Here is a 15728-nt window from a genome sequence, read left to right as displayed (position 1 = left end):
AAAAGCCCAGGCTGAAATGGCTTCACCACAGATTTCTACAAAACATTCCAAATAGAGCTAACCCCAATCTTCTACAAGTTCTTCAAAATAATAGAAAAGGAAGCCACTCTTCCAAACTCATTCTATGAAGCCAAATGACTTAATCCCAAAACCAGGTAAGGAATTAACTGAGAAGGAAAACTACAGACCTATGTCTCTGATGAAAATTGATGCTAAGATTCTCAACAAAATCCTAGCCAATAGAATTCAAAAAAGCATCAGACAGATCATTCATCCAGACCAAGTAGGATTCATCCCTGGCGTGCAGGGATGGTTCAACATACAAAAATCCATAAATGTGATACACCACATCCAAAAACTGAAGAATAAAAATCATTTAATAATATCAATAGATGCAGAAAAAGCCTTCGACAAAATCCAACACCACTTTATGTTAAAAACCCTAACCAAGGTAGAGGTTTTTACAGGGAGGTGCTGGGTGAATCCCAGAGCCTATGAAACTGTGTCACATAATGCAACATAATTAAAAAAATAACTTGAATTTCCACTGAATAAAAAGTTGATGAGTTGAGAAAAAATTAAGAAAACTGTGACCACATATAAAAAAAAACAGAGAAAAAGGGATGATTGAAATGAAGTATCATGCTGTTAAAATGATATATATCAGTTACACTAGCTGTGTTTAATGTTTAAAGTAGTAAATAAATAACTGGAATACAGGAACAACCCAGCTAACTCCTTAATACTAAAGAGCTTTCAAAACATAAAAAAAAGGATTCAGTTTGTTACAGCATGGTCTTTGTGTTATATGTATATTTTCTGTTCAGCTGGCAGGCTATGACTGGCTGATACCAACTAACGGTCAGAAGAAAATAGTTGTTTAAGAGACTATCATTTGTTTCCCTACTAAGCTGTAGTTTATATGTAGAAATTAAAACTGCAGTTTAACTATGTTATTCCACAGAAAATCAATAAAAAACAGACTTTAAATACGTGCATACTCACAAGTGAAAAAATATATATTTTATATATTTATACACTGGAATTACATGCATATGTATTCCATAATTTTTTTACTTTTGTGTATGTACATATATATGTATTATTGATACATATGATCATCTATTATTTATATTTAATTCCAATATAAGCTGTAGGAAATATTTAATCATGCAAGTACAGTTTAAAAATATATTCAGTATTTCATTATTTCACTTTGAAATGAGAAAATTGAAGTTTATTATTGCTTTATAATATTTTTAAGTACCTCCGTATGTTTGAGGAAATCATTAGCAAACTACTTAAAAAACTTCTCTTTTTATCTTGTACAATTCTAAGCATATATCTTTTTTTAAAGATTTATTTTATTACAAAGTCAGATATACAGACAGGAGCAGAGACAGAGAGGAAGATCTTCCATTCAATGATTCACTCCCCAAGTGAGCTGCAACAGCTGGTGCTCCGCCGATCTGAAGCCAGTAACCAGGAACCTCTTCCAGGTTTCCCACGCAGGTGCAGGGTCCCAGTACTCTGAGCCATCCTCGACTGCTTTCCCAGGCCACAAGCAGGGAGCTGGATGGGAAGTGGAGCTGACGGGACTAGAACCGGCACCCATATGGGATCCTGGTGCGTTCTAGGTGAGGACTTTAGCCAGTAGACCACACGGTCTGACCCTAAGCGTATGTCTTAATTATCTAATCTAGCATGTTATTTAGCTCATGTGTATCTAAAGATTGCACAGTGAACTCATTTTATGCTCACTATAGAAAGAGATCTGACACAGGATAATAATGGAATTGTAGCCTCAGAATTGCAAACGTAATACAGGACAAAAGATTTTATTTGGTTTTTACCTTATTTGTCACATACATAGTAAATTAAGCTGCATTCATAGAAGATGCAAATTGAACACGCCCAGCAGAGTAAAACTCAGCTTAGTATTCTAGGTCCTGAGTTAAAATTTTGGTTCAGTGTCAATATGATTATTTATCTTAATTTAGTTGAAAAGCAGAGTGGTAATAACGGACAGAGTGATATCTTCCACTTGAAGAGCTATTCTAGCAATGCCTTCAACGGTTCATTATAATGAGAATCTTTAGAGAAAACAACCTTTATGAGAATAAGGAATATTCTGTTGTAATATTAGAATTGCAAAAGTAACACAGCACAAGATATTTTCATTTAACTTTTACTCTGTGATGCTGTATGAATTGTAAATTAAACTACATTCACAAAAGTTGCAAATTAAATATACAGAGAATGTACTGTTAGTGTTTCTCTTTAACAATCCAGAACTGAGGAGACATGTGCCGTTACAGGTGTTGGTGTCCTTTGAAGATGTGGCTGTGGACTTTACCCAGGAAGAATGGCAGACAATGGACAATACTCAGAGGACCCTGTATAGGGAGGTGATGCTTGAGACCTATAACAATCTGCTGTCCTTGGGTGAGTGAAACTCTGTCCTGCCTAAGCAGAATACTTCTTATAGTTTGCTACTGAAAGAACAGTTTATAAAGTGTAGTTGGTAGGACTAATGGTGATTTCGGAAAATCTGCATCATTCTCCATTCACAGGGTACTCCATGACAAAGCCTGATGTGATCTTCAAGTTGGAGCAACGATCAGCACCATGGACAGTGGAGAAATCTGTCAAGCAGAGACTTGCAGGTAGGTCAGCACATATTGGACAGGGGAATTGATACATAGCTCAGTAATTGTTGACTGGAATTATATTTGATTTTTACTCTGAGTTTCTTTCAGAAGGACAGCTGGTGAGATACAGGCATTCTATAGTCTCCATGTATAGGTTTATTCTAGCAATTTGCCAGCCTGTCACCATAAATCTAGAAGTACATATGGGTCTTTTCATGATCCCAAACACTTGAATCACATGAGCCACTTCCCAAGATACATTTTCCTGAAGTTGTTTTTGAAGCAGAGTAGCCAGGAAAAGACAAACTAGTGATGAGATGGGATGTAAGATACCCCAAGCCTTATTTTGAATTTTTATACCATATTTTCTGTCATTTCCTGCTGTAAGTTAAATATGCAATCTCATATAATTAAGATTTTTATTTTAAAAATATAGGTATTATGTTAAGGCATTAATAGATGAGATGTAATGCCTATTTATAAATGCTCATAAATGTCCACATTTCACTAATATTAAAATATGCTCTATCTAGATTGGCAACAAATCTCATTGGCTTCACTGGAACATTTGAAAAGAAACGTTTAGATGTGATTCATGCATATGTTTACTCGGCTTCTCATTTCAGAATCCCATGGACAGAATGAGCTGTTTGGAGCTAATCAGAAAGGTCAAGAAATAATCTTCAGGCAAGTTTTAATTATAAAACTTATATAATAACTGAAAATAGAGCTGTATTGCCACAAAAATGCTTAGCCTTAGCTCTGGCCATAATTGCAGCACAATATGAAAAGGAAATTGCATAAAAATTAGACTTGAGAAATAGGATTTCATTCTTTCTTTCTACTTTTTTTTTTTCATTTGGAGACAGAAGTTTTATCTGCAAAGTGACCAGGTGAATGTTGAAACCAGAGGGAATCAAATAGCATTTCTTGGGAGAGAGCCAGGAGATGGTGTGCCTCTTGAATGCAGACAGCAAAAATTTTCAGAATGGTCTTAGATTTCTAAGTGTGCCTGAGCATTCCTTGTCTGGACAGGAACCTGTGAGTAAGACACTTCCCATTGCATTGGTTGTCTCTCAACCAGCAAGGAAATAGCTGCTACTACACAGCTTCAAATCTGCACCAGCCATTCTATGGCTGTTCAGCTCTCAGAACTAGGCAGCCACATGAGTGACAAAGTTGAAGAAACTGGCTTTTTCTCAACTCATGTATGAAATGTACAGGGGGTAATGCAAAGGCCCACATAAGCCATTTGTAAAGATCAAACCCGTGGGTATGGCATGGTAGCCTAGTGGCTGTCCCTCATCTTGCATGCACTGGGATCATATATGGACACTTGTTTGTGCCCTGGCAGCCCCACTTAACAGCCAGCTCTCTGCCCGTTGCCAGAGTCCAGCTCAAGTGAAGTTCAGAACTTGAGAAGGGTGCTTGGAATAGGCATCGAAAAATAAATGGACCACTACAGTTTCAGGATCATAATAGACAGTTTTAAAAACTGTCCTCTTTTTTTAATCAGAAGCCTTCACAAACTCTGGCACCCACTTTTCACACCTGGTCAAGCAGGCATTCCTAAGGATATTTCTGCCAATTGTTTCCCCTGGAGGCAGGATATCAGCCGCCCTAATCCTGTGGTCAAGAAGTTCTCAATAGATGGTACATGTCAATCAGTAACACATTCCTATTACAACCCTGAGTCTACAACTTAGTCTTGAAATAGTTAAGGAAGTGTATCACAGAAGGACGGACATAAAGATTAAGGAAAGAGGAAAGAATAGATTTCCACTACATTTTGGGACTTAACATCCTTGATTAGCATATGGTCAATGTGGGAGGACAACCCTAAGCATAGGTTCCTGCTACATGTAGGGACTTAACACCCTTGATTTTCATATGATGAATGTGACAGCCGAGAGAGCAGGAATAGTAAAAGGCCCTTTTGCTAAGACATTATCACCAACATCATCTTCCAAGCTCACACTGATTGTAAAAGGCAACTCCACAGTGGCAGACAGTGCCTAAATATTACAGAAATCTCTGTGGGGTTGTCAATTATTTATGCAAAGGGAAGTAGAACTGCTTTTCAGGTGGTTGTAGGCAAAGGAAATTCCTTGTGGCCTTGCCTTCAATGGAAAAGTTCTCTTCACAACTTTGTGTCTTTCACATGAACCGCATGGACCACAGCAGCCTTTGGCCTGGGAAAATGTTGAGGACACCCCACAGGCTTGTGACTATACACCTGCATGGCAGACCCAGAAAAAGCTCCTGGTTTTTGGCTTTAAAGCTGCTCAACTCTGAAAGTTACGAATTTTTGGGAAGTGAATCAGCACATGGAAGATCTTCCTATGTGTCTCATATCCTCTCTGTATATCTAGATTTCCAGTAAATAAAAACATTTTTTTCCTTTTTCCATTTTTATTGTATTTTTGACAATCATTACCTAGTTAATTAGGGTAAAGAATTTCAAGGGTTACAGGAAAATGGGTAAGAGTATTATTTCCATATTGTTTCCTTCATATATCTGAGGTAAAAGGAGATTTTATGGGAGAAGCCCACCAGTCTCCCTCCCATCCCCAGTCGTTGATGCGGGGCATGCTGCGAGGGTCTTGCTTAAGTGGTTTTGGTAGTTCAATAGGTATGAATTGCTGCCAGTTTCACCACTGCAAGCACAATGAGGTCGTTGAAGAATGCACTGATTGACATAGTCCTTCATAGAGTCTCCGTTTGCCCAGTTTTTCACTGCTAACACATAACTGAGGTGGTTGATTGACTTGTTCTGTCCTCTTGTCTTTTCATGGTTAGGGTTCTGAGTCTGGCAGTTCAATTGGGGGGATCCGCAAAGAAACTTTGTATGAGGTGTTTCCAGACCAGATTCTTGTGTGTACTAGCAAGTACAGGGCCTGGAACAGTCCATCGCTTGAGGTTGCAATTGCTGGGTTGGTTCTGTTTCCAACCCTGTCTTCTACTGGAACCAATGGGTGCTGCAGTCTAGCCTGAATCCTGCCCACTTCATACTCAGCCCTTACATAAACCAGTGGGAGCTGCAGCCTAGTCAGAGCAACCCACAGTAACCCCCACAAGGCCCGCCCCCTACCCTGGTTTTCCAGCATGTGTAGCAGAGTAGTCCAATCTGTACTGTACCCCATTTGGCTCTCATACATGTCAGTGGGTATTTAAGCCTAGTTCAATCTAACCAGCTCCATTATCCAGCCCTCATGTATGTTGTTGGGTTCATTTCCGTCTAGCCACCACTGCTCCTATCCTTGTTTTTGTGCCTTGCTGTGTTAGTGGTAACCCAGGAGGGAGGATCCCACTATTTCCCTCTCAGCCCACTCCCACTCCCGGATTATGCACTCTCCAGGTGGTTCTGTGGTTCTGCTTGACAGAATTAGCATCTGGCATACGTCATCTCACCTTGGCATTACGTAATGTGTACTGGTTTTTTTGCAACCAATTCTGGCTCAACCCACACTCTGTTCTGGTGCTTGGATTTGTCAGTGGATGACATGAACTGATTCAGCCTGGTCTGCCCCCAACCCATGCCAGGACAATTCCATATAATTATACAGTTATGATTGGTCAGTTTTAGCTATTAACTTTCAAAACAAGCAAGTTGACAGGCCTGTAATGGCAGGTTTGAAGCAAGCAACTTTCAAAAGCTACAAATTGATGGGCTATAGGGCAATGAGTCTTATCAAACACTAGGGTCCTCCTTCCTGAGGAGTGGTCTACCTACATGACCTGCCAGGTGTCCTGCCGGGTGGCTGTCAAATAGACTGTTAGGCCAGGAGTTCACACAGCTCCTAGCCAAGCAATTAAGGCAGAATCACAAAAGCAGAAAACATCTAGATTCTTCAAAAACATGTGACCAAGAGAGAAAGCCTCTCTCCCTATCATGGGCCTTTATAGGGACTTGTGATGCGAGTGGTTACAAAAAAAAAAAAAAAAGTGCAATACTACCCCCTCTCAGTTCCAGTGATGTTAGGTGAGTGTCACAGGTGGGCAGAAGGGAAAGCCTAGATGGAGTCAAGCTGCTGACCCTGAACTGGCTGCCTAGCCAAAAATTGGGAGAAGGAAGACACAAGTCTCAACCTTTTTTCTGGGTAAGGTCTACTCCCTTCCTCCTAAAAGTACAATCAGTTTGGAGGTTTAGCTGGAGCTAGGCAGTGACTGGGGATTACGTGTGTGGGTGGGTGTGTTCATGTTTGTGCAGAGGCATGGGATGCCAAGGGTCATTCCCACAAGCTTTGGTGCAAACCTTGTGGAGTCTTCTCTTTGCTAATTCGAGTATAAGATCCAGAAGTCTTTTTCAAGTCCCATAATGTGCACCGAACCAAATGTTACCAGGAAAGCTCAGTAATTCTTTTCTTTAACTTAGTATAGAAAAGTAGGATTGTGGAAGAGGGTGGAAGAATGGGATTTACAGGAATTGGGAGAAAACAGAGGAGTGGGTTCTTTTTTCCAGTTATGCATCCTGCTTCAGTAAACAAGGGTTGGGACAACATTGAAGTTAGTAACTGGATGTCTCAATTTCAATAAGCACACCAACACCTAGTTTTCTGTCTAGGAGTGCTTTCCCCTTGCCTCCTCTTCCCCTGCTCACATGACCACTTTGTAAATAAAACTTCTCTGTCTCTAAAAGGATGAATTAAAAAAAAATGACTTTGAGATCCAGTTTCTGTATCCACCTCCTGAATGTGAGCAACTGGTATTTAGTAGAAACCTATGTATTTTCTATATTGTCATGTACACTTTCTGTTCCTGGGAGGTCCTGAGCCACATTGGAGTCCATGCTTGGGACCCTAGGTTCAGCCACTATGGCCATTTGATGAGCTGGGCCTTGGCCTGCCTGGACTCAAGAGGATTTGCTCTTCCTGGTGAGTACAGTGGGAGCAGATGCCTTGGGAACAAGGCAGGCCTAGGCTCCACCCGCCTCCAACATCAAGAGGTGGGTGGGACTGGGGGAGTGTGACCTAATAATTTATTTTTCATGAGTTGGCTTTCTGTGTAGTGTGTGTGTGTGTGTGTGTGTGTGTGTGTGTGTGTGTGTGATTTAATTGCACTCAATGTGTGTGCGTGTATTAGATCATTAAGGAGAAATTGGTGTGATCATTTCCAAATTTTCTATTTTTCCTTCCTGTTTTAGGTCAGGGTTAAATGATATTCAGAGAAGCTATATCAGGTCTCCCAACCATCCTAGTGCTTCAAGATGGGTACTGGACCCCTGATACTAAACCAGGGTGTCAATGTGGCACACACTGCATGGTTTCGGTCCAGGTGGTTCTGATAGTTCTGAAATGATGTTCATCTCACTGATTCAAGCAAGAGGGAACCCTTTCAATGTTCATTGGCTGGCATGGTTGACCTTGGAGTCTCCTTTCTGCCAGATATTTGCTGTCATCATATGGCTGGGGTAGTTATTCAATCTCTTCTCTCCTCCTTTCTCTTGGATGGTCCAGATATGCTTTCCAGGCTTCAGTGGGCTTCCATTTCCAGGTGGAGCCATGCCAGTTGTCCAATACTCCTTTTCAACTGAGGAGTACCAGTTCTTGCAAGTGCACCAAGACCTCGAGCCAGTCAATCCTGCCCCAGTGGAGCCCCAACCTCAGCACTCCCTAGGCTAGCACCACCATGCAGGCATGTAAAGTATCCAAGCCAGGTGACCTGAGGCCTGCCACACCATCTAATCCCAGGACTTGCAGTCCCAGGACCCATTGCACTGGCCAGCCAAGGACCCAGGCCAAGCAACAGAAACCACCACACATACAGCCACTGGGGCTCATAAACTGAGCTCATCACACAGCTGTGCCCAAGGGCCCAGACAAGGCTGCCAGGGCCCCACTGGATCTCCTGCGCCCAGGGATCATGTGTCCAGCACCAACATCACCCTGACTGCCATGGCTTGCCTCAACTCATTTTCCACCAGCATGTATTGCAGCCTGGCTCAGTCTAGTCTTCCCCCAATTCTACTTCATGTTGCTGTGTGCTGAAGCCTATCCAAGTACAATCCATCTGGATGTTTAGCTGGAGCTAGGCAGTGACTGGCGATTATATGAGAGTGTGTTTGTGTTCCTCTTTCTGCAGAGGCATGAGATGCCAAGGGTCATTTCCAGAGGTTTAGTACAAAATTGTGGAGTCTTTTCTTTGCTCTGTCCAGCCTCATGGCTGTTGTATTAGAGCCAAAATTCTTTTTTAATTCCCATATTGTGCACTGAACCAAATGTTACCAGGAAGGCTTGGTGATTCTTTCCTTTAACATAGTATAGAAAAAGATAATGAAAAGCAGTTGTAAACCAAATTTTTACAGTTAATTGACCAGTTAAACTTGGAAGAGGTAAGGGGGAAAGCAACTCCCTAGAGGGGCTCAAAGATCTGGAGCTTTTTGAATGGAGACAAAATGATGTCATAGTTTCTTTTAAATTTGCTTTTCCCACAGGAAGCCTGATGAAATACCATTTGAAAATAAGCATGCCTCTAATGTCCCTGAGAACAACCTCGAGAGTGAGGAAATTCTCAGTCAGTTTGACAACATTGACATTTGTCAGCAGTCCTTTGAACACAATGAAAATGAGAAAACTTTCAGCGGGAAGAAGATAGTCCTTATGTGTGAACAAGTTTATCCCAAAGACCGATGTAATCAGCAACCTGTCAGTGTGGGAGAAGCAATTCATGTTGGCTACTATAAATCTTGCCTTACCACCAAACAGAGAACTGACACAGGAGACAATTTGTGTGTGTCCAATGAATGTAAAGAAAACATGTACCAGAAGTCAGAACTCATTAGAGATCAGATCTTTCAAAGTGCAGAGAAACCTTATGAATGCAATGAGCACAGAAAAGCCTTTCACCAGCAATTATCTCTCATGAGGCCACAGAGACTCCACACAAGAAAAAAATCTTATGAATGTACTGAGTGTGGAAAAGAGTTTCTTCACAAGTCAAGCCTGATCATGCATAAGAGGGTCCACACAGGGGAGAAACCTTATGAATGCAGGGAGTGTGGAAAAGGTTTTTCTCATAAGTCAAACATGAATGCACATAATAGATTGCACACTGGAGAAAAACCTTATGCATGCATTGAGTGTGGGAAATGGTTTTGCTATAAGCAACACCTCATTGTACATCAGAGAATCCACACTGGGGAGAAACCTTATGAATGTAGTGAGTGTGGAAAAGCTTTTATTCGTAAGTCACACCTCATTACTCATCAGAGAATCCACACTGGGGAGAAACCTTATGAATGTAGTGAGTGTGGAAAAGGCTTTTCTGATAAGCCACAGCTTTTTAGACATCAGAGAATCCACACTGGGGAAAAATCTTATGAATGTAGTGAGTGTGGAAAAGCTTTTATTTGTAAGTCACACCTCATTACTCATCAGAGAATCCACTCTGGGGAGAAACCTTATGAATGTAGTGAGTGTGGAAAAGGCTTCTCTGATAAGTCAAGCATGACTATACATCAGAGAATCCACACTGGGGAAAAACCTTATGAATGTAGAGAATGTGGGAAAGGCTTTTCTGATAAGTCACACCTCCTTAGACATCAGAGAATCCACACAGGGGAAAAACCTTATGAATGTAGTGAGTGTGGAAAAGTCTTCTCTGATAAGTCAAGCATGATCATACATCAGAGAATCCATACTGGGGAGAAACCTTATGAATGTAGTGAGTGTGGAAAAGTCTTCTCTGATAAGTCAAGCATGATCATACATCAGAGAATCCATACTGGGGAGAAACCTTATGAATGTAGTGTGTGTGGAAAAACTTTTATTCGTAAGTCACACCTCATTACTCATCAGAGAATCCACTCTGGGGAGAAACCTTATGAATGTAGTGAGTGTGGAAAAGGCTTCTCTGATAAGTCAAGCATGACTATACATCAGAGAATCCACACTGGGGAAAAACCTTATGAATGTAGAGAATGTGGGAAAGGCTTTTCTGATAAGTCACACCTCCTTAGACATCAGAGAATCCACACAGGGGAAAAACCTTATGAATGTAGTGAGTGTGGAAAAGCTTTTATTCGTAAGTCACACCTCATTACTCATCAGAGAATCCACACTGGGGAGAAACCTTATGAATGTAGTGAGTGTGGAAAAGTCTTCTCTGATAAGTCAAGCATGATCATACATCAGAGAATCCATACTGGGGAGAAACCTTATGAATGTAGTGTGTGTGGAAAAACTTTTATTCGTAAGTCACACCTCATTACTCATCAGAGAATCCACACTGGGGAGAAACCTTATGAATGTAGTGAGTGTGGAAAAGTTTTTATTTGTAAGTCACACCTCATTACTCATCAGAGAATCCACACTGGGGAAAAACCTTATGAATGTAGTGAGTGTGGAAAAGCTTTTATTCGTAAGTCACACCTCATTACTCATCAGAGAATCCACACTGGGGAAAAACCTTATGAATGTAGTGAGTGTGGAAAAGGCTTTTCTGATAAGCCACAGCTTTTTAGACATCAGAGAATCCACACTGGGGAGAAACCTTATGAATGTAGTGAGTGTGGAAAAGGCTTCTCTGATAAGTCAAGCATGACTATACATCAGAGAATCCACACTGGGGATAAAGCTTATGAATGTAGAGAGTGTGGAAAAGGCTTTTCTGATAAGTCACAGCTCCTTAGACATCAGAGAATCCACACAGGGGAAAAACCTTATGAATGTAGTGAGTGTGGAAAAGCTTTTATTCGTAAGTCACACCTCATTACTCATCAGAGAATCCACACTGGGGAGAAACCTTATGAATGTAGTGAGTGTGGAAAAGCTTTTATTCGTAAGTCACACCTCATTACTCATCAGAGAATCCACACTGGGGAAAAACCTTATGAATGTAGTGAGTGTGGAAAAGGCTTCTCTGATAAGTCAAGCATGATCAGACATCAGAGGGTCCACACTGGGGAAAAACCTTATGAATGTAATGAGTGTGGGAAAGGCTTTCCTTGTAAGCCACACCTTATTAGACATCAAAGAATTCACACTGGGGAGAAAAAACCTTATGGATGTAGTGAATGTGGAAAGGGCTTTTCTAATATGGCACAACTCATTAGGCATCAGAGAGTCCACACAGGGGAAAAAGCTTATGAATGTAGAGAGTGTGGAAATGCTTGTTCTCAGAAGTCACACCCAATTAGACATCAGAGGGTCCACATAGGGGAGAAACCTTAAGAATGTAGTGTGTATCTTCAAGCCTTTACTTACGAGACAGGTTTCATTTGACATCAGAATATCCATACAGGATAAGAACCACTTGAATATAATGAGTGGAAAATCTGGTTGCAAGCAGTCAAGTTTTATTAAACATCTGAATTCACTTGGGGAAGCATGAATGTTTTACATGTGTTTTAAAATTCATTCGCAAACCTTTTCAACACAGTGGAAAGCCTACATGCTTCAATAAGTAGCATATTCACAGAAATGAGCAAACACACAGCATTGACTGAAAAATCATTTTTCTGAGTCAATCGCTAGCAGAGTCACAGACCTCAGAACTACAAAACATGTCAACCAAAAGACTAGCCACCAGAAACCTGTTATGGCCTGTCGAAGCTTACAAACTGAATGAAAAAGCAACCGTTAGCAAAAGTGCAAATACAAAACATTGTAAAAGGGGAATGGATGTGGAAACATACATTGAAAGTCTCAGCAAGTGTTAAATAGTAAACATGAGGAGTATTATTTTATTTCAGAAGAGAGGGTATTTGTTGCTAAAATAATTAAGATGCAATTTGCATGTGATCTCCCTTTGTTAGGTGGTAAATGTGAATGCTGTTTTCAGATTAAATGTTGATAATAAATGTTCAGTATGTAACATTTGTTTCAAATGCCATCTTTGTTATTTACACATTTATCTTTTTTGAATCACAATATTCCTCATCCGATTACAGAATTTTATTGGGACCACAGATGTCAAATGACGCATGTGGCAGTTTTAGTGATGAACACCCAGATTTGAAGGATGAATCTTTTCCCGAGGCAAGATTTTCTTGTTATGTCTGGCCAAATGTGGATCCTATTTGGCCACTATCTCTTCTTGAATAATAAGTATGGGAGATCACTCCTGCCTCTCTGCCAGCTTATCTCATACAACATGTCATAGGCACATGGCACATTGTGTCTCTGAGGCAAAGCCCTGGCAGTGGTCTCAGCTAACAGAGACTCCATCTTTGCCTGTTCACTCAGCATACATCCAGAGTAGTGGGCTGTATTTCAATTTCTGCCCCTGCAAAGTTGTGCTAGAATTTCCCTGATAAGCAACTCTGAGAAGTTAAGTGCAATCCTCATCTTGTTTACCATTCAGACGTAATGATCATGCCCAAAGTTATGGCTTTCAGCCCAGGTGCTAGCTTATCTTGGTCTACCTGCACATGGCCTAAAATACTAAGCTATCAACCCTGCTTACAGAATGTAACTGGTGACTAGATTAGAGTGTCCAGAGAGATAGGCATGCCTACTGGCCAGTTACAATAACAGTGTAGGGTGGGAGTACTGTTGAGACCACCCTTCTGCCTTTCCTCTCCACTGTATGTATGCTTGTATGATCTTCCCAATAAATGGACACCCTTCACCAGTTTGTCTCTGGTGGTTCTGCAGCCAAGCAACACCATTGTCATGGTCCTCAGGAATCTTGGGCCTGCTGGTCAAAAAACAGCCAAGACTCTAGGAGGCATATCTTAGAGACAAAAGAATTGTCTGGCATCAGAGTCTTGGAGTTCCTCTTTCAGGTGGAGTTAATGTGTCAGCTGCAACCACAACTGCTCAGATTCACACAGTAAGTTTCTTGCCATTGTATGAGCTAGTAGATGTCAGCCTGTGCCTGAAGTCTTTCAATTGTAAGAGTGAACAAGAGGATGAGCATTGTTACATAGTAGGTAAGCTGTCCGAGATCCTAGCCAATCCACCTTGGTTTTGCTCTTGGCTTCTGGTTTCACAACAGCAGCTCAGCTACTGCAATTGAGCCCTTGGGGGGTATGAACCAGTGGATGGCAGATATCTCCCTGCTTCTGTCTTTCTCACTCTAGTTCTGCCTTTCAAAGAAAACAATTGAAGAGTGGTTCCCATGACTGCTGTTGAGGGAAATGTGAAACCCATTGACTTGCATCTCATGTGCTACAACCTGGAGCACTTCTACTACTTAATATTTAGAGTTGACGCCCTATCAAGACCAACAATGATGAGCACTGAGGGTAAGAGAGACAATTTTGTTTTCAACATGTGTCATGTAGGGTCTGGTGGTGTGGACTAGCAGCTAAAGTCCTCGCTTTCAACGCCCTGGGATCCCATATGGGCGCTGGTTCTAATCCCAGAAGCCCTGCTTCCCATCCAACTCCCTGCTTGTGGCCTGGGAAAGCAGTCGAGGATGGGTCAATGCTTTGGGAATCTCCACGCATGTGGGAGACCTGGAAGAGGTTCCAGGCTCCTGGCATATCAGCATAGCACTGGCCGTTGCGCTCACTTGGCCTGTGACATTGTAGGGAAGATCTTCCTCTCTGTCTCTCCTCCTCTCTGTATAGCTGACTTGGTATAAAAATAATCTTTTTTAAAAAAGGGTCATGTAATCAGTACCTTACTTAAACTACAGAATGAAGTTCTACACATCTACCTGCTTTCCACCAGATTGCTCATATGAGGACCCAGCTGTTAGTTCTTTGCTATTGTTGCTTATCAGCTTGTGGCTCGGGTCCTCAGTAGGGCACTAATCAGTGAAATTTATTGAATTTTTTGCAGGTCCTGTTTTAAAATATTCCCGGTCTCTCACAGCATCATAACATTCTTTCATTTTTGTAATTATATTGTAGGAATGTTTGGAATAGGGTGGAAGAATGAGATTCACAGGAATTGGGAGAAAACAGAGGATGGGTCCTTTTTTCCAGTTATGCATCCTGCTTTAGTAAACAAGTGTTGGGACAACATTCAAGTTACTAACTCATTTTCCACCAGCATGTATTGCAGCCTGGCTCAGTCTAGTGTTCCCCCAATTCCACTTCATGTTGCTGTGTGCTGAGCCCTATCCAGGAACAGCATGTCCCCTGTCTCAATCCTGATGTGAATTGCCTATTGTTGTGGCCTGATACAGCACTGATCCTTCTCCCCATGCTGGTTCTCAGATCTGCTAGATGATGTTAGGTAATGACTCACCTGTGCTTTTTGCATCTTTTCTAAGAAATCTTTCTCTGTTCCTATTTCTTGGAGAGTGTTTCCTATGTTTTCATTTATTAGTTTGATGGTTACTTGGTATAGATTTAGTTCTTTGATCCATTTAGAGCTTATTTGTGTATAATGTGACAGGTATGGGCATTTTTTTGTTATTCTGCAGCATACTATGCACTTGTCCCAACATCGTTTGTTCAATAGGCCAGGATTTTTACCTGGACTGTTTTCAGTTGTCTTGTCAAATATTAGTTGGCCCTACATGTGTGGGTTCCTTTCTGGGGTTTCAGTTCTGTTCCACTGATCTTCTTCTCTGTTTCTGTACCAGTAACAGACTGTTTTGATGAGCCCTGCTCTTTTGTATGTCTTGAGGTCTGGAACTGAGATTCCTCTAGGTTGATTTTTATTCTTCAGGATAACTTGGCTATTCATGATTTCATGTGATTCCAGATGAATCTTTGTATCATCTTTTCTGTTTCTGAGAAGAATGTTGTTGGGATTTTGATTGGGATTGCATCAAACCTGTATATTACTATTGATAATATGGCAGTTTTGATTATGTTTACTGTGCCAATTATGTTTACTGATGCTATTGATGCATATTTTCTCTCTCCTCCATTTTTTAATAGTTGGGCTAGTGGGGAGTCTATTTTGTTGATGTTTCTCAAAGAGTCAGCTCTTTAATTCATTGCTGTTATGTACATACAGTTCTCTTGGTCTCTATTCGGTTTATTTCCTCCCTTATTTTGATTATTTCTTTTTTTCCTAGTATTCTTGAGATTTCTTTGCTGTAGCTTTTCTATTTCCTACAACTGTAAGATTAAGTGATTTACTTGATGCTTTTCTAGTTTCTTAAAACAAGCATTGAAATGAACATTGCTCTTTCCATTGTCTTGATTGTGTCCCATAAGTTTTGATATGTTGT

At 40.9% G+C, this 15728-nt stretch overlaps 1 pseudogene; it reads left to right on the top strand.

The window, feature by feature from the left end:
• Positions 1 to 15728, top strand: part of LOC131483358 (zinc finger protein 850-like) — a 455811-nt pseudogene that overhangs the window by 182359 nt on the left and 257724 nt on the right.

This window comes from Ochotona princeps, chromosome 25 (assembly GCF_030435755.1).
Source record: "Ochotona princeps isolate mOchPri1 chromosome 25, mOchPri1.hap1, whole genome shotgun sequence".
In the NCBI taxonomy this organism is placed as follows: Eukaryota; Metazoa; Chordata; class Mammalia; order Lagomorpha; family Ochotonidae; genus Ochotona; species Ochotona princeps.
Note: the sequence above shows the minus strand (reverse complement) of the source record. Positions and strands in the feature narration are given on the sequence as shown.